This window comes from Ochlerotatus camptorhynchus, unplaced genomic scaffold (genome assembly GCF_037179485.1).
Source record: "Ochlerotatus camptorhynchus isolate MF236.1 unplaced genomic scaffold, CSIRO-AGI_Acam_v1.1 ptg000383l, whole genome shotgun sequence".
Taxonomy (NCBI): Eukaryota; Metazoa; Arthropoda; class Insecta; order Diptera; family Culicidae; genus Ochlerotatus; species Ochlerotatus camptorhynchus.
The window spans coordinates 2,251,088-2,276,307 of record NW_027040870.1 but is presented as its reverse complement, the minus strand read 5'-3'; the positions used below and the strand labels follow the sequence as shown (position 1 = coordinate 2,276,307).

At 39.9% G+C, this 25,220-nt stretch overlaps 1 protein-coding gene across 1 annotated transcript in view; it reads left to right on the top strand.

Moving 5' to 3' along the window:
- The window catches only part of LOC135710455 (monocarboxylate transporter 2-like), a 603,423-nt gene that overhangs the window by 172,972 nt on the left and 405,231 nt on the right, over window positions 1-25,220 (top strand). The window lies entirely within an intron of this gene.

Below are 25,220 nucleotides of genomic sequence, written 5' to 3'. Positions count from 1 at the left end.
ATTTTCTTTGCTGAAATTCTTGGAACTTTCCTTAAGTTCTAAAAGTTTTCTTCAACATTCTTTGTTGAATTTCTTGGAGCTTTCCTGTAGCTCTTGGAACTTTTCTTAAGTTCTTGAAACTTTCGTGAAGTTCTTGAAACTTTCGTGAACGTCTTTGAACTTTCCTGAAGGTCTTGAAACTTTCTTGAAATTCTTGTAACTTTCATGAAGATATTGAAACTTTTTTAAAGTTCTTGGAACTTTCTGAAAGCTGTAAAAGTTATCTTAGATTTTCTTTGCTGAAGTTCTTGAAACTTCCCTAAAGTTCTAAAAGTTTTCCTAGATTTTCTTTGCTGAAGTTCTTCGAACCTTGCTGAAGTTCTTGGCACTTTCCTGAAGCTTATGGAACTTTTATGAAGTTCTTGGAACTTTCCTGTAATTCTTGGAAATTTCATAAAGTTTTTAAAACTTTCGTGAAGTTCTTGTAACTTTCATGAAGATATTGGAACTTTCCTGAAGTTCTTGTAACTTGCGTGAATATATTGAAACTTTCCTGAAATTCTTGGATTTTTCCTAAATTTCTAAAAGTTTTCCTAGATTTTAATTGTTGAAGTTCTTGGAAACTTGAAGAAGTTCTTGGCACTTTCTTGAAGTTCATGGAACTTTGCTGAATTTTTTGGAACTTTCCTGTAGTTCTTGGAGCTTTCATATAGTTTTTAAAACTTTCGTGAAGTTCTTGTAACTTTCATAATGTTTTTAAAACTTTCATGAAGTTCTTGGAACTTTCTTGAAGTTCTTGAAACTTTCGTGAAGATATTGAAACTTTTCTAAAGTTCTCGAAACTTTCTTAAAGCTGTAAAAGTTATCTTAGATTTTCTTTGCTGAAGTTATTGAAACTTTCCTAAAGTTCTAAAAGTTTTCAAAGATTTTCTTTGCTGAAGTTCTTAGAACCTTGCTGAAGTTCTTGGAACTTTCCTAAAGTTTATGGAACTTTTCTGAAGTTCTTGGAACTTTTCTGCAGTTCTTGGAACTTTCATAAAGTTTTTAAATAACCTTTCGTGAAGTTCTTTGAACTTTCGTGAAGTTCTTGTTACTTTCATGATGATATTGGAACTTTCCTGAAGTTTTTGAAACTTTCGTGAAGTTATTTTAACTTTTCTGAAGTTCTTGGGACTTTCTTAAAGTTCTAAAAGTTACCTTAGATTTTCTTTGCTGAAGTTCTTGGAAATTTCCTAAATTTCTAAAAGTTTTCCTAGATTTTCATTGTTGAAGTTCTTGGAAACTTGAAAAAGTTCTTGGAACTTTCTTGAAGCTCATGGAACTTTGCTGAAGTTCTTGGAACTTTCCTAAAGTTCTAAAAGTTTTCCTAGATTTTCTTTGCTGAAGTTCTTGGAACCTTCTGACATTCTTGGCAATTTCCTGAAGTTTATGGAACTTTGCTGAAGTTCTTGGAACTTTCGTGAAGTTATTGGAACTTTCATGAAGTTCTTCTGAACTATCTTTCTAAAAGTTTTCCTAGGTTGTTTTCACTGGAGTTCTATAGACTTCTGTGACAATTCAGAATTAAAAAAAAACTTAATTTTTCTATGACTCTATGGACTTCCATAATACTTTCGGATCTCCCTTAAGTTAAATCGAAATAATGTTTTTCCTTGATTTTTTTTTCCGTGCTGAGCACCAATGCTACCGACGCCAGGGAGGCAGCTCCCACACCTGGACCCTACCTATCGACCCATCAACTCATGAACCGGGGACCAACGGCTTTACTTCCCCCGTGATCAGAGATGTTATGCCTCAGAACATCCCGGCGGCGCCGACTGGGATTGAACCCAGGCCTACTGGGGTGAGAGGTAATCACGCTTACCACTGCACCACCGGCACCGGAGGTCCGCTGAGCCAGTGCTCCAATTAGCTTTATACTGTTGACGGCGCCCAGCTACTCCACAGGCTCCATTATGGATTAGGTTTTATTAGACTCTCTTAACCATTCATTCTTTGGCACGGTATGCTAAAGGTCACATGAAACCGTGAATTAGATCACCTGTGTGATGGACTTGTGCCAGCGGAACAGTTGGTCCGTAGGTGTATTCTTGGTAGGTCTTAACAACCCACACCTACAGAAGCCTTGGCTGATCGGTAATATAGGATCACTTAAGTTAACTATTTACGTGACCAAACAGCTGTGGCGGTGGGAATTCCATTGGCCGTAATTGGTACACACCTTAACAGGGGCGTATTGTCGCTACTAGCGAAAATCAGTTTTACTCTCACTCTATACGATATACATATTGTCAGAAGTTGTGCGCATTATAGCGCATCATTATGCGATTACAGCGCAATACTTCCGACACTATGTATAATGTAAATAATAAGAGTAAAATCGATATTCGCTAGTGGGTTATTCCAGTTTTCAACTTTATCGACAATAAAATAGCCATAACTGGTACACCTGCCCTTGGTAAAGGTGAAAGCGTAGATGTACCAGTCATGGCTAAGCTTTCCTATTATGATGCGTTCTATTGATTGCCTACAGAATTACCATATGAAGGATGAAGAAAACTGCTTAAAGTAGGTGCCGAATTACGATTAAGAACATTTCGATGAAATTCATATTTCGAGATTTTGCATCCTAGAAAGTAAAAAATATCCAAAAGATTGGACTGAAAATGTCAAATGATAGCACAAACATGATGATGAAAAAGATGATAACGCACAAAAAGGAACAGTCCGACCATCCTAGGCCCTGTTGGGTGTTGCTGGGAGTTTCTCAGATTACTCGTCACACTTGGGCAACGATGCTCCATCCGCCGCAAGCTGTTGATTGAAATCATGACTGGAGGAAATTGTTCCCATTCTGAAGAATTACCGAACGGTTGGTGAAACGTGGCACGTTCGCTGGCCAGAGTAAAGATTTGTAAACAAACATCAATTCGAAAATGTTTTTACTGTAAATATTTTTCTTCACTTACGTCGAACGAGCGCACTGCTATTTAGATTAATTTCTTCACGTTGAAATCATCTGAAAGTTTGTTCCAGTTTCCCGGCTGTCGCGCTACAGGATGATACAATGTAATAATTAGTTTGAATGGCCATTGGCGAAGGAAACTTTCCGCGACGGGATAAACTGTCATTTGTTTTGAGAAGGAAACAATTTCCATCCAATCGATGTGGGTCAGAGTTGTAGAGTAAGTACTTGGCCTAGGTTTATTCGTTTATTTTTAACCCTAATGTCGCAGTGGTAGCCATTATTCGCATGAAAGGGGAAAAACCGCGAATCGCGAAAGTCATTTTTCATCGTTACGCATACCCATCACGCTGAGATTTTCGACGTTTGCGATCGTGGCATGGCGCTCGAAGATGATTGTCGATTTGCGGAGGAATGAAGAAGAATGTAATAAAAATGAATAAAACATCTTATTTTTATTCCCTTGATGACGGCGCATCTTCGTTTTCTCCACTGGAGCTGTCTTTCGTAGTAAACGCTTTTCATTGATGATGTGAGTTCATGAACTGACTGTAAACATGTAGAAGCCACAGCAGAGAGCCGGGAAAGCCGCAGCCGTTTGTGCGGTGAGATTTTCTTGGTAGGATAAGGGATTTTCGAGGAATGGAGAATGAATTGCCTCATGTGCATACATCGGCCTAGGTGATGGATAGGCGTTAGGAGAATGATAAATATGCGGACAAACATGGCGACTGGATTCCTATGTGAGGTACGAGGCAATTGTCTCGATTAAAGACATGCTGCTTCGTCTTCGCATTTCAAGCTTATTGCTTATCGCATTTTAGCTTATTGCGTGCTCTCAACTTAGTGTTCTAGATGCACTTTCACAGTTATTAATTGAGAGCTTTCGATGCCTGTAGCATTTTTGCATTAGTATAATTGTATGGCAAGTACAATCATACTATATGGCCAGGGAAGGCGAGAAATGTTCCATCCAATAAAATTCTTAGACCAGACCCAAGAATTGAACCCAGCCACCTCCAGCATGGTCTTGCCTTGTAGCTGCACGCCCAAGTAACATTGCAAGTTTTATTGAGGTTGTACAGCACTCTACAAGTCTAAATCATGGTCTACAGGACCCTCATAATATATAATCAAAAGTTAGAGAGGTACGTTCAGCGAAGCTAGACTCAGGCATGGAAAATCATTTGCATTCATTTCGTGTATTCATTTACATTCATTTGACCCTAACTTTTTTCATCAACAACATTCCGCAAAATGTTATATGTATAGCTTTTGTAGGTTTTGTTATTAGCTACAACTTTTGTTAACAAGTCAAATCCGTATCTCTGAGGCATGACGAACCAGAGCAAACAGAAGCCACTACTGTTTTTCAGTGAATGTATTTTACATTCACTGAAAAACAGTAACAAGTTCTGCCCGCTCTAGTTCGTGATGTATAAGAGATACAGATTTTAGTTATGAACAAAAATTGTAGCTAATAACAAAAGCTACAAAACCTCTATACATTATTTTGCGGAATGCTGTTGATGAAAAAGTTAGAGGCAAATGAATGTAAATGAATGTATGAAATGAATGTAAATGATTTTCCATGCCTGGCTAGACTTCTAACGAACACACTCCGATCCACTAGCTGTTTCCCGTCATCAAAGTCGTTCTACTTCCTGCCATCAGAGTCGTTCTGGCCCTGCGGTCGAGTTCGGTGGTGGGGTCTCCCAAGCATCGTTTTCAGGCAAGTATGCATACATTAGTTACAGTCATTTGCCTGATCAGTTTCCGTGTTCCAGTGCAACGCTTCAAGCACCTGCCGGCTGTTTCCTGTTGACAAGCACTTCTGATACTGCTGATTCACAACATCCGCTTTACTGTTCGAACAATCCTAATTCATCTCCGGGACGCACAATAGACCGCTCTTTGGAAGCTCCTGGTTACTCCAGCCCAGTCGTGCCGATTCCCGCCAGCGTTCAGCATAGTCGTCCTGGACCTGTGGCTGGATATGAATCAGGAGTCTTCCACCTTGCCTCTACGAGCAAGTACAATCAATATATTGACTATTCACTGCCTGATGCCGATCAAATTTACAGCAATTCTGACTATGTTAGTCATTGTGATGATACCTCTGTAACTCCCAATCCTGGAAACCCGGAACGCGCCGTAGAAAGCCCCATGGAAGCCCCCAATCCCTCCGTCTCAGTCCTGCCATCAGCAACCTTCGTTCATCATAGTCGTTCCGGACCTGCTGTCGGATGTGGAGAGGGGGTCTTCCAACCCACTCACTATGGCGAGTATCCAATGAGACTTGATGATGGTCAGTTATTGCCTGATGTGATTTCCAGGAAGAGCAGTCGTTCGATTCTTTGCCGCAAGCAAAACGCCGGTGGAATGAATTCTGATGTTGAAGAGTACCGCTTAGCTGTATCGGATCGTTGCTACGATATTATTGTCCTATGCGAAACGTGGCTCGATTATCGAACGCTTTCCAGGAAAGTTTTCGGTCCTGACTACGAGGTCTTTCATTGCGATCGGAATCCTAACAACAGCCGTAAATCTACTGGTGGAGGTGTCCTTGTAGCTGTCCGTAGCGGGTTGGAGGCAAAGGCCATCGAGAACGATTCATGGTACTATGTGGAGCAGGCTTGAAAAGCCATCAATCTGGGTGATCGCACACTATTTCTATGCGCTCTGTACATTCCACCTGATCGAGTCCGCGACAATAAACTCATCGATACTCACTGTCGGTCAGTTTTCACAGTTATCGAAAGTGCCACTCCAGTTGATGAGATATTCATTTTTGGTGACTTCAATCTGCCAGGTGTTTCGTGGAGTCCATCTCATAGCGGATTCCTGTACCCAGATCCTGATAGCACTACATTTCACGCAGGACCTACAGTTACAGCGCAGCGACGCTTTCTCAAATTAACCATGTAGTTAACAAAAATGGTCGTAGTTTGGACCTCTACTTCGTGATCACACAGGACAGGGCTATATCAATTTCCTCGGCTCCTTGTGCACTAACTATGCCAGTTCCACATCACCCTCCTCTAATTGTCACTGTTGAGGACAAACTCGTGCGTGATTTCGACGACTATCCTGCTACGGTTTCTTATGACTTCCGTAAAGCTGACCACCGTAGCATCATAGATGTATTGTCTAGCATGGTATGGGAGAACATCCTTGATCCAGATGACGTTGAGGCTGCAGCGCAAACCTTTTCACATGTCTTGGCATATGTCATTGGCAGACACGTCCCGAAAAGAACTCACCACAAAGTGTCTCACCCTCCCTGGCAGACGAGAGAGCTACGTAGGTTGAAGTCAATCAAGAGATCAGCATTGAGAAGATTTACGAAGTATCGCACGCTTCCTCTGAAACTACATTATGTGAGGCTGAATCACATGTACCAGCGAGTCATTCGTGAATGCTTTTCAAGTTTCAAACAAGGCATCCAGCGCATACCTAAGCTACACCCGAAATCCTTTTGGAACTACGTGAACGAGCAATGCAGGGAATCCCGCCTCCCATCGTCTATGGAATTCAACGGAGAAGTTGCTGCCACTGTTCAGGATATATGCCACCTTTTTTTTCCGAAAAGTTTGTCAGTGTATTTACTAATGAGATACTAACTGACGACCATATTAACCTGGCTGCCAGGAACGTTCCAGTAAACGATCAAACGCTGGGCGCAATTGAAGTTAATGCAGAAATGATTTCTAAGGCCGCCACTCTGCTCAAGTCATCCTTCAATCCTGGACCTGATGGAGTTCCATGTGTATTTTTTGAAGAGACATATTGCTAGCTTGTTAATTCCGCTTCTTCGCCTGTTCCGAATGTCTCTCTCAGGTGGCATATTTCCATCTTGCTGGAAATTTTCGCACTTGTTTCCCATCCACAAAAAAGGAAGGAAACGAGCTGTGCATAAGTATCGAGGAATTACATCGTTAAGTGCCGTTTCGAAGCTATTCGAGCTAGTGATTATGGAACCGTTTGTGGTCCCATTGCAAGCAGTATTTGAGTGCTGATCAGCATGGGTTTACTGTCGGCCGCTCTACAACCATCAATATGCTGTGTCTCACATCGTATATAACCGAAAGCATGTCGGATCGGGTTCAAACGGACGTTATTTATTCAGACCTATCCGCAGCATTCGACAAGTTGAACCATGCTATTGCGATTGCTAAACCCGGCAGGCTCGGTGTATGCGGTAATCTTCTGAGTTGGTTTCGATCATATCTTACCGGTCGGCAACTAAAGGTTGCCATAGGAGATTGCAGATCAGCTAGCTTCTTCGCCACATCAGGTATATCTCAGGAAAGCCACATGGGACCGACGACCGATGCAACGACGTGCATCTGGTGATCGAAGCTCCTCGGTTATCATATGCAGATGACCTCAAAATCTTCCACCGAATCTGCTACATTGCTGACTGTCACTTTCTTCAACGTCAACTGAATGTATTCGCTAGTTGGTGCAGGTTAAACAGAATGGTAGTGAACCCAGCCAAATGCTCCGCTATTACGTTCTCACGAAAACAACAACCGATAATATTTAGCTATGACCTGCTTGGCTCGACAATCGAACGCGTGAATCAGGTGAAAGACTTGGGTGTGATCTTGGATTCGCAACTTTTCCTTCAAGCAACACATTGCATTTTATGTTGTTGATAAGGCGTCAAGCTAGCTAAAAACTTCACTGATATCTACTGTCTAAAATCTCTCTATTGTTCGCTTGTTCGATCGACGCTTGAGTATTGTTCAGCGGTTTGGAACCCAAACTACAACAACGGTGCCGAGAGATTGAATCTGTTCAGCGTCGCTTTCTTCGTTTTGCGTTGCGTAGATTGCCTTGGAATGATCCGTTTCGATTACCCAGTTACGAAAGCCGTTGTCAACTTATCGACCTAGAACTTCTCCTGACTAGAAGAGACACAAGCAGAGCCCTAACCGTGGCCGATATCTTGCAAGGAAGGACAGATTGCGAGGCTATCCTGAGGCAAATTGACCTGAATGTTCAACCCCGACCGCTTCGTAATAACCTTATGCTAAGACTGCCTCTACGTCACACAAATTATGGAGCATACGGTGCGATTTGCGGACTGCAGAGAACATTCAACAGAGTTGCATCTGTTTTCGACTTTCATCTCTGCCGTGATGCGCTTCGTCGGAAGTTTTCTTCTGTTTTTCGCCGGCAGGAGTAACTGACTATAAGATATAAGATATATGTTATTGTTTTTTTATGTTATGACCATGCTTGAATGTATTTTTTTTTACCATAGTTGATAAGGTTAACATCATTGGGGCTTCATCCAGCCTGTTGATGTAAAACAACAATAAAACAATAAAACAATACCAATGAACCTAGAACATAAATGATATGATAGACGATACGATTGATCCCAAAAATCTACAAACACTCTGTCGAACTATCGTATACTTCTATGCAACAAACAACTCCATCCACGTCAGCGAACGTGGAGGCATTTGGATCAGCGCATCCATGGCTATCCAATTGAACCACCAACACGGCAAGGAGTTAACTGTCAGGGCTCTCTTAGATTCTGTATCGATGACCAATGTCATCACCAAGCGGTTAGCAAACGCTCTTGCCATTCTGCGTACTACCGTGGACGTAGCTGTATCCGGACTAGGAGAATCTGTCAAGCAGATCAAGCACCAAATCACGGCTACGATCAATTCGAGAACGAGCAATTTATCATTAATAGGGAATGCTACCACGAAATCCACATCGGTAACCGTTTATCAATCGGTGACGGTCTACCATTGCTGGTTGAAACACACTTCGAGTGGACATTTTCGGGGAAAACATCCACCAATTCCGCTGCCGCACCGCCAGTTTGCTACATGTCAACCGTCGACCGATCCCTCGAATCAGCGCTTCAACTGTTCTGGGAGCTTGAAGCAGTCGATCATGGCCCGACGTATTCAGCAGAACAGAAACTGTGCGAAGAAATCTATGCCAACACCAGCACTCGAACTTCCGACGGAAGGTACGTCGCACGCCTTCCTCGGTCTGAAAATCCGCAAGTCACTCTCGGAGAATCACCACACGCCGCTTCTACAGCCTGGAGCGTCGCACAGTGGGACGAAATCGAAAATAGTGGGACATGGCTATTTGCAAAACTATTGAGTGTAGCATTTTGATGTCTTTTAGAATGTTTCTTAATTTTTTGATTACTTTAATTGAGTACTGCAGATGTTTGATTAAGGGGGGTATACACTAAGATTAAAAATTTACTTTTTTATGTCTTGTGGAAATTGATGAAAATTTTCGGAAATAGTGTAGATAAAGCCATTTTAAGAAACTTTGTCCAAGACGTCAATTTTGTATCTCTCAAGTGGACAAATTTAAAGGGTGAAAATGGAGTACAAACGCTACCCGAGCAAAGCTGAAGATAAAATTGAAATCAAAATTTGCTGTTATGATGTAACTTATTTTGAATACTCCAGTTGATCTCATTTTGGTTGACTTAACGGTTAACACAGCAAAAATAAGAGCAAACTGATACCCTGTTGAATCAAATGGAAAACTAATCCTGCTATCAATTAAATCAATTTGAATACTGATTTTGCATTCATCTTGTTTAACTGAATATGGGCATGGTGTAAATGGTTAGCATTCATGTTTCTCACACTGAAAGACTTGAGCTCAAATCTCACCCCGGGCAAAACACGAACGACCTAAAATGTGTTATACAAAACAAATAAACAATAATCGTGAACTAACGGGAACAACAGATGAACTTAAATTTAAATTTTAAACAAGACGTTAACAGCAGAACTTCAAGTTAAGTTGTTTTTATTTAAAGAGTCTTGACTGCATAATGAAAGCACAATATAATATCAGACCTCTGTCGCGGCAATTGAAATCAAAATTAGTTTTCATTGTGATAGGAACTGCAAACTTTAAAATCGATTTGCTTTCATTTTGTTTACCGACTTTGCTCGGGTAGTACCCCCTTAGAAACCGGTTTCTAAGTATGAATTTTTAAATTTTTTCAATGTTCTACAAAGTTGTAACCGTTCTTAAAATGCACGTTTTTTTTTCTCAGTGAAGCAAATCGCTATCTCTTTATGTAAAGGATTTACATCCGTATTTATAAGTTTGTTTTCAACATTAACTTTAAAGGGGTGTATCTTTCAGGTTAGCAGGCATTAGCAGCTAAACTCAACGTAATTTCGTTCAGCAACTTATACCCCACTGTTAAATACACAATTCATTGGGAGATCCAAGGGGATGCACAATGAATTATCTAATAAAGTACCTCAATGTTTTGTTACGTTTTGCTGTTTTCATGACCATTTTTTCCAAGTATGTACATTAGAGTGGGTTGCACCCTCGACAATGTTGTTTTACCTAGTATTCTCAATCTAAGTCTGAGTTTTGGTGAAATTTGAGCAATATATGGATTTTTGGTAAGCAAATGAATAGGATCGTTCCGTTTCTCAAACAATTCCCATAAAAAAAAAATTAAAATTCTTCCGCAAATTGAGATTACAACCGAATTCGTGAAAATTTTTGCCCAGTTGTTGGGGATCAAAATAAGCATTGAAAGAGCAGTGGGGAACGCACTCTAATTTTTAATTCTTGGAAAAATGGTCATGAAAACAACAAAACGTAACAAAACATCGAGGTACTTTTAAGAAAATTCATTATGCATCCTCTTGGATCCCCCTATAAATTGTAGATGTAACAGTAGTGTAGAAGATGCTGAACAAAATAACGTTGAGATAAGCTGCTAATACTTGCTAACCTGCAAGATACACCCCCTTACAGATAGCGTTAAAAACATTATAAAAAGGGACTTAAATCCTGAAAACAAAGAGATATCAATTTGTTTTTGTTAACATAAATGTGCAGTTTTAGAGCACTTACAATTTTTTACAACATTGAAAAAAATTGTAACATTCAAACTAAAAAGATATGATAAAAAACGGTTTTCGTTTGTACTCCATTTTCGCCCTATAACTTCAACCACTTGAGAGATGGAAAATTTACGCCTTCGACAAAGTTTCTTAAAATGACATCATCTACAATGTTTTCCTATATGATCATCAATTTTAACAAGACATAAAAAAGTTTTTTTTTATCTTAGTGCAAAAAATTTCACCCCCGCAAAAAAGTTTTTAAAAATTGAAAAAAACATTCTAGAAAATAACAAAATGCTACACTCAATAGTTTCGTCGTAAATGGCCATGCCTCTCTTTTTTTGGTTTCGTCCCACTGTGCGTCGCTTTGAAAGAGATCCTGCCTTGAAGAAAGGCTACCGCGACTTCATCGAAGATCACATGCACAATAGGGTGCTTCATTCTGAAAAAAGTGATGAATTTCTGATGGGCCACCCTCCAGTTCGATTCATAGCCCCAAAATATGAACCTGTGCAAAAATTGGTAAAGATTGATGAAGGTTTAGAGGTCGCGCCAATGATTTGAAATTTGTATGGGAATTACTATGGAAGAATTTAAAAAATCGCTTATATCGCTATAACTTTGCTTCTACTTGTCCAAATGTCGAAAAAATTTAGTATGTTATTGCTATGGCAATAAACAAAAAGCCTACAGTTGCTACGCTCAGTTTTGCAGCGTATCAAGAATTATAAAAATGTGAAAAAATGGCAAAATAGGGTAAATTGACAGATGAATATGTACAAGGCAACAACGCCAATTTCATCGCAACAACAACAGGCTTGTTGATCATTGTCATGACAACCACATATTTTTTTTTTTCAACGTTTGGACAACTACAACCAAAGTTAGAGCAATGTAAACGAAAATCAATAATTTCCCATACTAATTCACCAAAATCTCCATACAAAATCCAAATCATTGGCGCGACCTCTAAACCTTCATCAATCTTTACCATTTTTTGCACAGGTTCATATTTTGGGGCTATGAATCGAACTGGAGGGTGGCCTATCAAAAATTCATCACTTTTTTCAAAATGAAACACCCTACTGTGCATCTGTCTGGAAATTTTTCGATACTAAAGACATTGTCACAATCTCGGTTGATCTAGTAGATCAAATTATCTGAACTCCAGGACGATTTGAAGAACCTTGAACATCTGGTTTACTCGGAAATAGATCATGCATGATCCACATAGACACTTTGAATCTGATTGGACATATTTCGATACTACAGACATTATTGCAGTCTTGGTTGATCTAGTACAACAAATCAACTGATGTCCTGGACGATTTGGAAAACCTATAATTTCCGGTATACACAGTAATGAGTCGTGCATGATCCACAAAGTCACATTTATACGATTCGGTTATGATTTGATAACAAAAAGTGCTAGGTTCATACTAGAAATAAAAAAAAATCATGAAAATGTCTCACCATTGGACAGAACCCAAGGAATATCCATGTAAATACACAACCGCAAAGTGACCAACAAGCATGACTTACGAAACTTTGGTAATTTCTCGATTATGTGCAGGGTGTTTGGTTTGAATCGGTAAAAAATTGAGAAAACTAGAGCCAAATTAACTACAACGTTTAGGACAGCAAAATTCGTCTCTGGTTAGTTTTCAAGAATTTCAAATGAAAATGCATGAATTTTTTTAATAATGTTTCATCAAATCTAGGCCGGTATTATTCAATAGAATCTCATAATGTAAGGGTGTTTTATTATGTTACTATTACTCAGAATTTATACTATACATAAATAACTAAAGATGATACAATGTTAGTCATTTTTTTTTATTCAAAGGTTACAAACGATACTCCTTTAGCTCAGTCGGTAAAGGCGCAGCTACAAAGCAAGTCCATGCTGGAGGCGACTGAGTTCTATTCCCGTCCAGTCTATTAATTTTTCGGTTTGTAAAATTTCTGTACTTCCTTGGGCATAGGATGGAACAGGCATAGAAAGCTCTCAATTAAAATATGAAAGTACTTCAAAGAACACTAAGGCAAAAATCTAATATGCTATAAGCAATTAGCTTGAAATGCCATGTAGTAGTATACAAATGCTATTTTTAGGCAATGAAAACAGTTTTTTTTTGTTGCGGATTAGTATTTGACGTCGCGGATTTCTTTTGAGAAATCGCGGATTTCGCGGATCAAATTTAGAAAATCTTGTAACAGCCCTGAACTTGGAGACTGCCAAAGAGAAACGTCGTCAAATATCCTCCATGCTCGTATCAGTTGGTTTTCCATTCAAGAAGTGGGCGTCCAACGTCCCGGAAGCTTTGGTTGACATTCCACCCAAAGATCTAGCGATCAAGCCCTTCCATGATCTGCAAGATGACCAGTCTGTATCAATTCCTGGCCTACTATGGAACACGAAGACGGATATACCAACAATCAATAAGAAACTAACGATTTTAAATTGGCTCACTACTTGACTAGCCTATTAATCCCAAGCAAACGATTAACGTACCCCATTCTAGTGGAAATTCTAGTACTGCACAATGTTTCTTTTGATTCGCTATGAAAGTTTGACAGATAAAATAAGAGGTCAGTGGATTTTCCTATGTTTCGAAGGGTGAATTGATATGCTTGGGACCGAAGAGAGTACCAGAGCTGAGCCAAAAAGTTGAACACGGGATCTACTAGTCTTAGAGTTACCTCTATGGATATACTGCGTTTCAACGTAGATCTCCCGCTTCCAGCACCTGTTCTCACGAAAAGAAAGGTTATTTATTCATTTCGCCAAGATCTTCGATCCGTTAGGTCTCGTTGGACACACTATAGCCACGGCAAAAATGTTCATGCAACGGCTTTGGAAACTGAAGAACGAAGACAAGTCTCCCTACGAAAGGGAGCGTCCACTCCCGCAGAAGCTACAGGATGAGTGAAAAAAAATCTTGCTACGCTTCACATCCTGGCAGACATAGGAATGCCACGCTTCGTGTCTTTGACCGCCGTTTCCAAGATTGAGTTGCACTTCTTTTCCGATGCTTCTGACGCTGCCTACGGAGCATGTTGCTTCGTTCGTTCGTTGAATGAAAAACAACTAAAAGTTAAACTGCTGACATCGAAGTGGCACCTCTGGCCACGAAACACACTATCGCATGACTTAAGCTATGATATGTGCAACCGTTCTTTCCACCAAGCTGTATCAGCAGGTTGAACACTCAATCAAGCTGTTCGCCGGAGTCTATTTCTGAGCAGACTCAACCACAGTCATTCAATGGTTGTAATCATCGCCAAATCGTTGGAAAACATTTATTGCGAATCTTGTGTCCACTATGCAATCCAAACATGAAGTTACTGACTGGCAACATGTACCAAGAGCAGAAAATCCAGCAGACGAATTATCCCGAGGATTGCAGCCCACAGACTTAGTCAACCAGTCTAGATGGTGGGAAGGACCGAAATGGTTGTCAGAATTTCCAACTGACTGGCCTGTTTCGACTGTTCCATAAGAAGAGCACACTACAGTTATCTAAGAAGCTGGCAAGGTAACTTTGATAGCGGTCACTGCACCTGACGATCAGTTCACAAATCAACTGTTCGTTCGCTTCTCCAACTACACAAACCTTCTTCGTGTAGTAGCGTGCTGCTTGAGCTTGCAGCCGCCGATCGCACGTTATTTCGACTTGCTCAGTCACAGCTTTACTCGGAAGAGTCAGTTGATCTTACCGCAAGTAACATCGTCTTGAAGTCCTCGCCACTCAAATGGTTGAAGCCACATGTTGACGACAATGGAATCATCCGTGTTGGAGGACGTCTTCAAATGCTGAAGTTCCATTAGTGTGTCAAGTGTTTCCGGAACAAACCGATCCTCATCCAGCAGAGTATAGCGGATCTACTTAAGTCCCGAGTTACTCCGGCACGCCCATTCGCAACCAAGTTGGTCATGACGATAGGAGCAACACAATAGTTGGGTAAAGAAGAATTGCACTATAACACACCATCGATTAGAAATGCTCTCGGCAACGAGGGGCTTTAGGTAGTGATGAAACGTCGCTAGAACTATTCCACAGCCGCAGACAGTATATAAGCTAAGGCGGGCGCACACTTTTTTGCCTGTGCAGTTGAAGAAATACTTCAAATCTCCATGTACAACATCGTACGGGTTATACAATGAGTAAACCACTGTTAGCTACGTATACCGCTGCGTTTGGTCGTTAATTACTTGCACTTGCTTATGTTGTTATTACGATTATAAATTATACCTTCATCGTTCGATCGTCAGTTTATGTGCTACTGCATTCAAGTGCCGTGAATTTCTTTCGTGGTGCTGTTTTAAAGTGAAAGAGAAGCATTTTGAACATTGTTTAAAAACACTCTCCTAAGCAAACGCCACGAGATTTTTTTTTCTCGAAGCGTCATCTACCAGCAAAATGTTGAAGCTTGAGAGCTTTTGTTGAGCTCGTAGTGAAACTGTTGCAAACATTTTGGCGCATTGCTATCGCCTGGATTCTACCGTTGTATTGCACTTTTGCCGTCTAGCTTACCTGCTCTGTTTTGCATACTACTCTAGGTGCACTACTTTAAACTGTGTAGTAGCGCTGCTTTGGCAATCGCATCAAATCCTGATAATTACTTCAATCCTGAAAATGACTTCTACTTGCCACTCCTGTGCTACTGATGTCATTGACGATTCCATTTCATGCAGCGGCTTCACATTTCACATCAAATGCGTCAATATCACTTCAGCTGTTAACGATGAGATGAAAATGAACTCGCAATTGTTCTGGATGTGCAGGTCGTATACCAAATTAATAGATGACATTCGTTTCCGCAATTCCATTCGAGGCGCTTATGAGGCTGGGCAAGAACATGTCCTTGGAAATCATGAATGAACTCAAAAGTGAACTTCGTCTGAACTTCACCGCTTTGATCAATTCTAGTGCACTTACACCAAAATCATGAACTCGTAATACGAATGCCACTGGGTCTTTGCAAAGCCGACGATTGTTCCGTAAACCTGAAGCTGCTGAACGCCGTCAACAGGATTTGATGTGTGGAACTGCAAGCTCAATATCTCCATCTATCGGCACTTTTGCTGTACTTTCTTATGCGAAGCGCCCACTCCTCTGATGAGACTGGATATTCACCATCCGCCACTACTGGTGACGTTAAGTCCTAAGCTTATGCATGATTTTAATATTTCACCTGCCACCGTTTCCTACGATTCGCAACGCCGACCATGGTAGTATCGCCGAGTTACTCTCCAATTTAGATTGGGACGACTTATTGGACACCGTTGACATTGAGTCCGCCGCTCAAACTATTTCCAATGTCTTGGCATATATCATTGACAGACACGTTCCGAAAAAGATTCATCATCATACGACCCATCCACCATGGCATACGAGTGAATTTCGTCGACTGAAATCCAGAAAGAGAGCCGCTCTTAGGAAGTTCACCAAGCACCGCACACTATCCCTTCAACGTCACTATGTCAGGATCAATCACGCATACTAACGAGTTGCGAAACGGTGCTTTGTTCAGTATCGACGTGGATTGCAGAGAAAGCTTAAGTCACGTCCCAAGCAGTTTTGGAAGTTTGTCAACGAACAACGTCATGAAGCTGGTCTGCCGTCGTCTATGACACATAATGGTAACGTGGCCTCAACTACGCAAGATATCTGTCTTCACGGACGAGAGACTGAGTGACGACCATGCCCGACTGGCTGCCAGTTACGTACGTTAGTGGCCAAACGTACGTTAGTGGCCAAACCATGAGCAGAATTGACATCAATCCCGAGATGTTTTTCAGGGCTTCCTCAAAACTCAAGTCGTCGTACAATCCGGGTTATGACGGAATTCCATCGGCGTTCCTCAAAATGCACTTGGACAGTTTGTTGTCTCCACTGCTGCACGTTTTTCAACGGTCTGTGGACGTCGGAGTTTTCCCATCCTGTTGGAAGCTAGCGCACATGTTTCCAGTACATAAAAAAGGCAACAAACAGGACGTTGGCAACTACTATGGCATTACTTCGCTTAGCGCTGTTGCTAAATTGTTCGAACTCGTTGTTATGGAACCGTTACTCGCTCACTGTAAGCCGTATATTAGTATCGACCAGCATGGTTTCATGGCTGGTCGCTCCACTGCCACTAACTTGCTGTGCCTTACTTCCTACATCTCTAACAGTATGTCGGATCGTGCTCAGACGGATGCTTATAGATTATACTTATCTGCTGCCTTCGATAAATTGAATCACCGCATATCAATCGCCAAACTGGACAGGCTTGGTATCCACAGCTGCCTTTTGCAATGGTTTCAGTCGTACCTCACCGATCGCTATCTTACTGTTGTCATTGGTGATCACCAGTCCCGTACGTTCGCTGCCACATCCGGCATACCCCAGGGTAGACACCTGGGACCGTTGATTTTCCTGATTTATTTCAACGACGTGAATCTAATAATTGAGGGACCACGATTATCTTACGCAGATGACCTTAAACTCTACCTCCGAATTCACTCAATTGAAGACTGTTGCTTGCTTCAACGTCAGCTGAATGCCTTTGCTGATTGGTGTATTCTGAATCGTATGAAGGTTAACGCGTCCAAAGGCTCGGTTATCTCTTTTTCGCGCAAGAAAGAGACTATTATGTTCAAGTATGTTTTGTTAGGCACTGAAATTGAGCGCGTCAGCCAAATTAAGGACCTAGGCGTGATTCTGGATACAAAACTCTCTTTCAAGCAGCACATCTCGCACGCCGTCGACAAAGCTTCCAGAATTTTAGGGTTTATCTTCAGGATTGCCATGGATATCTACTGCCTTAAATCGTTGTACTGCTCCCTGTTTCGCTCCATATTAGAATACTGCTCGGTTGTCTGGACTCCTCACTACAACAACGGTGTCGAAAGAGTTGAGTCTGTTCAGCGACGGTTCCTGAGATATGCGCTACGTAAACTGCCGTGGACGGATCCCTTCCGATTGCCTAGCTACGAAAGTCGTTTGCAACTGATCCATCTGGAGCGCCTGTCGGTCCAAAGAGATACAGCAAGGGCATTGCTAATTGCGGATATTTTGCAAGGACGCACCGATTGCCCTGTCCTCCTTGAGCAAATTGACATCAATGTTCAACCCCGAGCCCTACGGAATAATTCAATTCTGCGCCTGCCCACACAGCGAACTAATTATAGCATGTTCGGTGCAATCGGTGGTTTACAGACACTCTTCAATAGAGTTTCCGCACTGTTTGATTTTGATCTGACTCGCCAGCTGCTTTGCCGGAGGTTTAGTTCGTTTTTTTCTAGATCAGTTTAGTTTGTTTAGTAATGTCCCTTTTTTTACGAGATGACTATCTATGTACTTATTGATGTTTTGTTTTAGTACTTTTCATGTTTAGTTTAAGTAACATCATTGGGGCAAATAACGCCTGTTGATGTTCAGTCATATAAATATAAAAAATATAAAAAAAAGTGTGCGTTTTACTTTGTACTGTCGCATTTATGGCCCCTCGCTCAATTTCAACTTCTATTCAATTTTCATACCCTCTTCTAAGACCATTCTCTAGTTAATAAATTATCATAGTAACTCTAAAATACAATTCAATATTTAAAAAATACCATTTGATCAGCTCATGATTTTCAAACTATAAATCTTTTCATTTCTCTTTGCTTTTTACAGGTAAGGAGCAACATACAAGTTTTTCAGCGCAGTCTACGCCATCATAATATCAACTGTGTCATTTGGATTCATACAGGTACAGGCTATGAAGTATCCTCCATTAAACATGAGTAAGTGATTCAAAACACTACCTTACTAAATATCCACATTACTGCAGATTCCGGGGTTATCGAATTAAAAACCCCATTAATTAATTTAACAACCCTCAATCCCCGCAATTTCATCCCATAAAATAATCTCCTCCAGTTCATTATCACTGAACCTCAGCCACCACCGGAGCGAGATCGACCACATCTTAATCGTAAAACTGCCGAACCCTTCAAAGAAAGCCCTAAGCCCCCTTTTCGGTGCCGTAATGAAGTGTCCGCCATAACAATAAATTAAATTGCACTTTATGATTGAATCTCATGCTTAATCGTTTGCCCATATTAGAGTATCGCAATGGGCTGCTGCTGTCGCCGTGGAGTGCAGCAGCTGGTCACCGAATCGGAAGATCCAAGAAAATACCCGAAATTCCACTTTTTTCCCTCAACAATCCATCTGTCCCATTTCACCGTCGCGTCGTTGGCGTTGGCTTGCAAGAGCTGGCAAATGGCTGGCCTTAAATGGGCTACGTTCTCTCCGTCGTAGTAGCTGTTATCGCAAACTCCGACAACGAGCAAAACTGTGTAATGGGATCGCGGTAGTAAAACACTGTATTTTAAAACAGCGCAGTTTAACGCACTAATTGGCACTTTGGCACAGCCGTAGAGGACTGCCGCACGGCCGGAATCTGCCGAAAATCCCATCGCAGACATACCGGAGTGTCTCAACCAGGGAAGAGCTTTTTATTGGTACTGATTTTTCGCTAAAAGTTGTTCATTTTGGAGCTATCGGGACTCATGTCCAACAACTTAGTTAATTTTATTGACATTCGAATTGATGGGTATTTGTCGATATCTTTGACGGTGGCGGCATTGGCGGCTTTCGGTGGGACTTTCTCCCTGCACTCCCTGCAATGCTTTTCCGTGTGACATCGAGAAGATCTTAGGACTTTCGTTATCGTCTTATCAGTGTGCTTATGGACTGAAAGTAAGATTTGTAAGAAGCTCCAAAATGTGGTATTTGGTCAACTTTTAGTCGAAACAAAGCTATGTTATCAATGTTTTAAAAGGAATTAAATTGTGAGTTTCCATGACCTAACATTATACGTTAATTAGTATAATAGATTAACAGATCCTTAAAATATAATGCGAAGATGTTGTGATTATCAATTTTTTTTAATTATTTCGAAAATCAAACCAATCGCGATGTTCTATAGATTCTTAAGAAAATATTTAACGAACAACAACACCATGTAGAAATGTTAGTTCCATGAAAATAAAAAATACACCTGACTGTTTTCCTGAAATATGAGAAACGTAATTTGGCCAGTTTTTTGAGTAATCAATCCAATTATGCAGCCTACTGATGATTGGGTTTTATTTGAAGAAGGAAAACCCGTGGGGTGAGACTTCTACATATACAGATCTTCTTCCACAGGCTCTTATTTTCGTTCTCGAATTAACAACAAATTTGCACTTCCAGTGAGCTGAACTCTTTTAAACAAGTGCGATTGTACCTTACTATTCTAACTAAATGCTAAACTTACACCATGATTAATAATAAATTTTCACAACGCAATCCTGGTTGAATTATGGTAAGCAGTTACAGTAAGCCCTCCATATATGTGGTAGGTGGTACCGTCCGATGTCATACAACTACCAAGTTCCATAGCGCCCAGGGAAGTCATACATTGCAGATACATAGTCCATGTTGATTGTGCCAAGATAAAGGACTCTCTGATAGAAGGAAAGTTGACACATTTTTTTTTTATTTTGCTGCTTATTTTCATTTGGTGATTTTAACCATTTTAATCATGATTAAACAAACTTCCGATTGTTCAATTGTTCAAAATCTCATGGACGAAATCGAAATAGATCAGACCATGGCGAATGAAAAGTGGAAAAGAAAAAGAAAAAGAAAAAGAGGAAGATCCAGAAGCGGCGTTTGTTGGGAGCTGTTTTAGTCGATGGGCAACGAAGATCCCAGGATGATCACGATGGTGTGAATCCAGCAGGCTTATAGTGATACCGAGAGATGCCGGACTGTTGCATCTTTCCGAGGGCTGGCAACGAGTAGCGGTTTTCCTTAGTCAAGATCCAAGAACTTTTTCTGAACTGTATTCGGGAGCTGCAAGGATTATTCGGGTGAGATCCTTCTTTTTTATTTATTTAGTTCGTAGCATTATGTTCCATATAAATTTCACTGATACAGTACTAAGAAAACAAATTGAGGAACTCGGCCAGCTCAGTGGCTGCTTCGTTTGCTTACTGTGCATAAATTCCTCAAAAATCAATCATATGCTTTTGGTTGTATCGCCTGGTTGAGGCGTATCCTGACCTAATACCATACCCAATACTCCAACTCCGTAGTATTTATGAGGGTGTCACTAATTCGGTGGCCTCTCATTGAGCAAGTACGACATCTATGTTTCCTTTCCTATCCCTAGTTACGGTAAATATAGGCGTGGCCAGGAATAGTGACAGTCATGCTTCTGGTATTCTTGTTTAGATTGGAAATAATGTTAACTTCCTAGCATTATTCCTGAACGCAGTCTGATTAAGAATTTCAAAAGAGACGTGAGTGTCACTAGTATCCGAAGTATACCGTAGCATCGCTGACGCTCACGCTAATGTGTTGATTGGAATTACATATAAAATCCTTCTCAAGAGCAGTTGTTGTCGACTTCGGTAAGATCACCGCTGGGATTGAAATCTAGTGACAACAAGTTGAACGGGAACTTGATCGTAATTTTTCTGTGATTTAAGGAGCTTGTTGGCCTTATGGTGACCAATTTTGCTAACTGAGCAGAAAATCATGGGTTCGAACATTTTAAAAAATGTGCCACTCGATAACATAGTTCTAGAAAAGAACTTTAGTGCAAAGCAAGAGCAAGAGATCTGGTAAAATGCATTTCAAAGTGTCAGCATCGCTTTCGTCAGAACTGTTATTAGGCGATTGGAAAGTTGGCCAGATGATTATGATTGGATTGGAGGCGGATTGTGCAAGAGTTTCTTTGAAGATCCGATGGAATGGTTTGAAGTGTTGAGCTAGAACTAGTAGATGCAACAGTCTTCCAATTTTTTGCTTCACGGGCAAACCATCGTTCATTTGGTGAGATCGTTCCTGTTTCGGTTTCTACAACTTTGTCTTAGACATAATTTTGAAGAGCCGCTTTTGTGCTGTATTTTGATGAGAAATCAAATGTCGAGTGCGCTATTGTCAAAGCTTGGGAATGAGTGGGTATGGCCAAGTTCCAACATAGATTTGCCAATTGGTTCTTTCGGAAAAAGAGTCGTCCTAGTGCGTTTTTCTGGTTTTAAACGTTTGATGTTTTGTACCTCAAAGTTCCATTTTAGTGATCATGATTTGCCTGAAGAATGTTTGAACTAGTTTCACAATAACCCGGAAAAGTCTTGGAAGTGCCAGTAGTGCAGCAGGACAGTAAGAGTACAAAATTAATGAAACTTGCTGAGATCTTCCCTTTATTTGAATTTATATGTTTTTAAATTTATAATATATTTTCATTCTACTTCTCTCTACTAAAATCTAGCTCTCACCTGATCGTGTTCAGCGTTGGAAAATTTTGCGAGGTTTTATGGAACACACAACAGGAAAAATTCGCGAGTCATTGTGAGTTTTACTGAAAATTTCCTGTACATTGATTAGAGACCCGTTTTTTTCAGTTTTTACACAAGACGCATTTCGCGCCAAATCGTATTCGGAGCTGGCAGCATCCTCTCAGATTTCAATGAAACTTTCTGGATGTGTGGACCTTGACTAAATATGCCACTTTGCATACTTAGTTTTTCCAAAATGTATCTAGACTAACATTTGAGAAGGGCCAAACTTTTTCTGCCGATTTTTTTCAAAAAAATACTATGGAAAAATGACAACTTCTACAAAAATGTGTTGTATGAATGACTTTTAGGAAATTGTCCAAGTTATTGAAAAAAAAATACCGAAAAATTTCATTTGAGAAATACACTGAAAAAAATCGATTTTTAAAATTTAAAGTCGATTAAAAAAAAACGGCCATGTTTGATTTGGATGAAACTTTGCCTCAAAATAGGTAATTATGTTTACTATCAACCGTCCATACATTGCAAGATGGGCACTTTTAAGGAAAAAAAGTTTTTCTTACAAAAAGTTTTTCATGTCTGAACTGATTTTTTTTTTTTTTTTGATTTGCCATTTTCACACAAAACTAAACCAGTTAAGCTCAAAATCATCTCAGAATCCAATGAAGCTCAATTTTCGATTCAATTTTGTCTTATCAGCACTTAAGTTCACTTTGATTAATCGAGAATTTCATATGAAAAGGGCTCATGATGCATTTCTCGCCAAATCTTTTTTGGAATTGGCAGCACCCTCTCAGAGTTCAATAAAACTATTTGGACATGTAGACCTTGTCAAAAAAATATCATTCCCTTATTCTGTTGTCTACTACTGATGCAAAATTTGATAATATGCGAGAGAAAAAAGACAAGATTTTTCATGTATCATTTATTTATATATTTTCAATGTTTTAAACCTATTTTCATACATGCTTTTTTTTTCCTTTTTCCAATCAAGTTAAATATGTTTGGTTCATCTTCTGAATTAGAATAACTTTTTGCCGCTACTTTGTCACCAGTTATAGGCACAAAACTGTGGAACTTCCGTGTGCCAGATATTGTCTTTGTGCTGTTATATAGTTCTTCGAATTCTTCTGACATTTCGATGTACTGTTCAGTGGATATGTACTCGAAACGTAGTTTTGTGATATTTTTATGCCCAGTTATATAATTCTCGTGGAGTTGTAATGGTGTTTCCATAATCTCGAGCAAAACTAGCTCTCTTTGCCATTCGCTTGAGAGTGCCACCAATGGCATCAGAGGGACCTTTTCCATGAGACGTTGCAAAAAAAATGCCATTCTGCTTCTAATCCATGCTTTGACTGAAATCTACACAGACTAGCAAAGTTTTTTTTTTTATTGTTGTATTGTGATGCTGCCCCATCTGACATAAAAGTAATTTTAGAAAAATCTATCGATTGTTTAATAAAATCTATCATTTTTGAGATGAACAACTGAACTGCAACTGTATCGTGAGTCATTACTTCTGATATGATAATGAAGCTAACATTTTCAAGTTTATTGTCTTTCTTATAATAAACTTCAAATGGATGTATTGTTGCTTGAGAATTATTCCAGTGATATCCTTGAGCAGCGTTTTGGATAATGAATAAATAATTTTCAGAAAAATCACAAATTGCTTTAAATTTTGGAAAAACTGAGTATGCAAAACTGCTTATTTAGTCAAAGTCTACACATCCAGAAAATTTTATTGAAATCTGAGAGGGTGCTGCCAGCTTCGGTTCGATTTGGCGCGAAATGCGTCACAAGGGAAGATAAAACTAGGGTTCCTTCCTCCTTTCCTCTCTCCTACGGCCTTCTATTCCATTTATTTTTCTTTTCAGAAAGTGAGAAATGGCGCTATAACCATAAGCCATATAGGGATAAGACAAGAGCTAGTGCTCATGTCCCAACCACTTGAGGAAAAATGGAGCATCATTTAACTTTTTAGATTAGATGCTCCCAACGGACGGAACAACGGAACGTACGGTACGAGATGTCCACGTTTCATCCACTTATTGGATTCTGAAGCATCGTGTTTAAATTTTTGATTTAAGTTTCTGAATCATCTTGCCCCTTAAATGCTGCACAGTAGGGCTGGCCGTTTTGATATATTTTGCGCATTTCTGATGTACACAATATACCAAATAGACAAGAAAAAGGATAAAGGTATATCTAACATTTTTCAGGATGCTTTCATGAACTGTCTGTGTTAGTGTTAGATTAGATAAAGGTCCCTCTGATAGAAGCTTTGCCCGATAGGGATTCGTCTTGCTTCAACAGATATTTGTGTAATAGCTTTCTCACTTGATGAAGTAATTGAAGCTATTAAACATTATGTAGAGCTCATAGCACACAGATGGCTGAAAACGATCTTTCGACGAATGGAGCTATTGTTATGAAAAATTTCAAAATCATTATTCCACGTAGTCTAATTCTGAAGGTCATAAACCTCATTTGGGAAGTTCTGAAATGAAGAAACATTTGACTTAAAAAGTATGGTGGGTAAGAATTGACACTATGGTAAAGGAATATGTCGGTTCATGTAATGCTTTTTGGATTCGGAACCAATTACTGAGCCTACTAGGGTAGCGGTTCCAGAAGTACCAGCACCAGTTTTACCGGAAATACCGGGTAATTTTCTGGTAACGAAATACCGGTACTGGCGTGTGAAAATACCGATATTTTCGGTACTGGTCATATGAAAAATGCTAAAGCTAATTTAAATTTTTGATGCTAAATATATTTTAAAGCATTTTTAGTAGTACTGGATTGAGAAACATTTTATAAAACGTCATGAACCAACAAAATGCCCAGAACAGAGGTGAAAGTGCGAAAGAATTCGGCGAATATAACAATGAAACAGTAAGCAAAGTGCTCAACAGTAATTTTCCAAACGCACATAGACCATCTGGCAACCTTAAAAACTGTAAGCTGCAGGTAAAAGTGTCATATATTGTTTATTTATTTATTTATTTATTTATTAGTCGTCAATCAGTGTAGACCGTTTTACAGTTTTACTTAAACG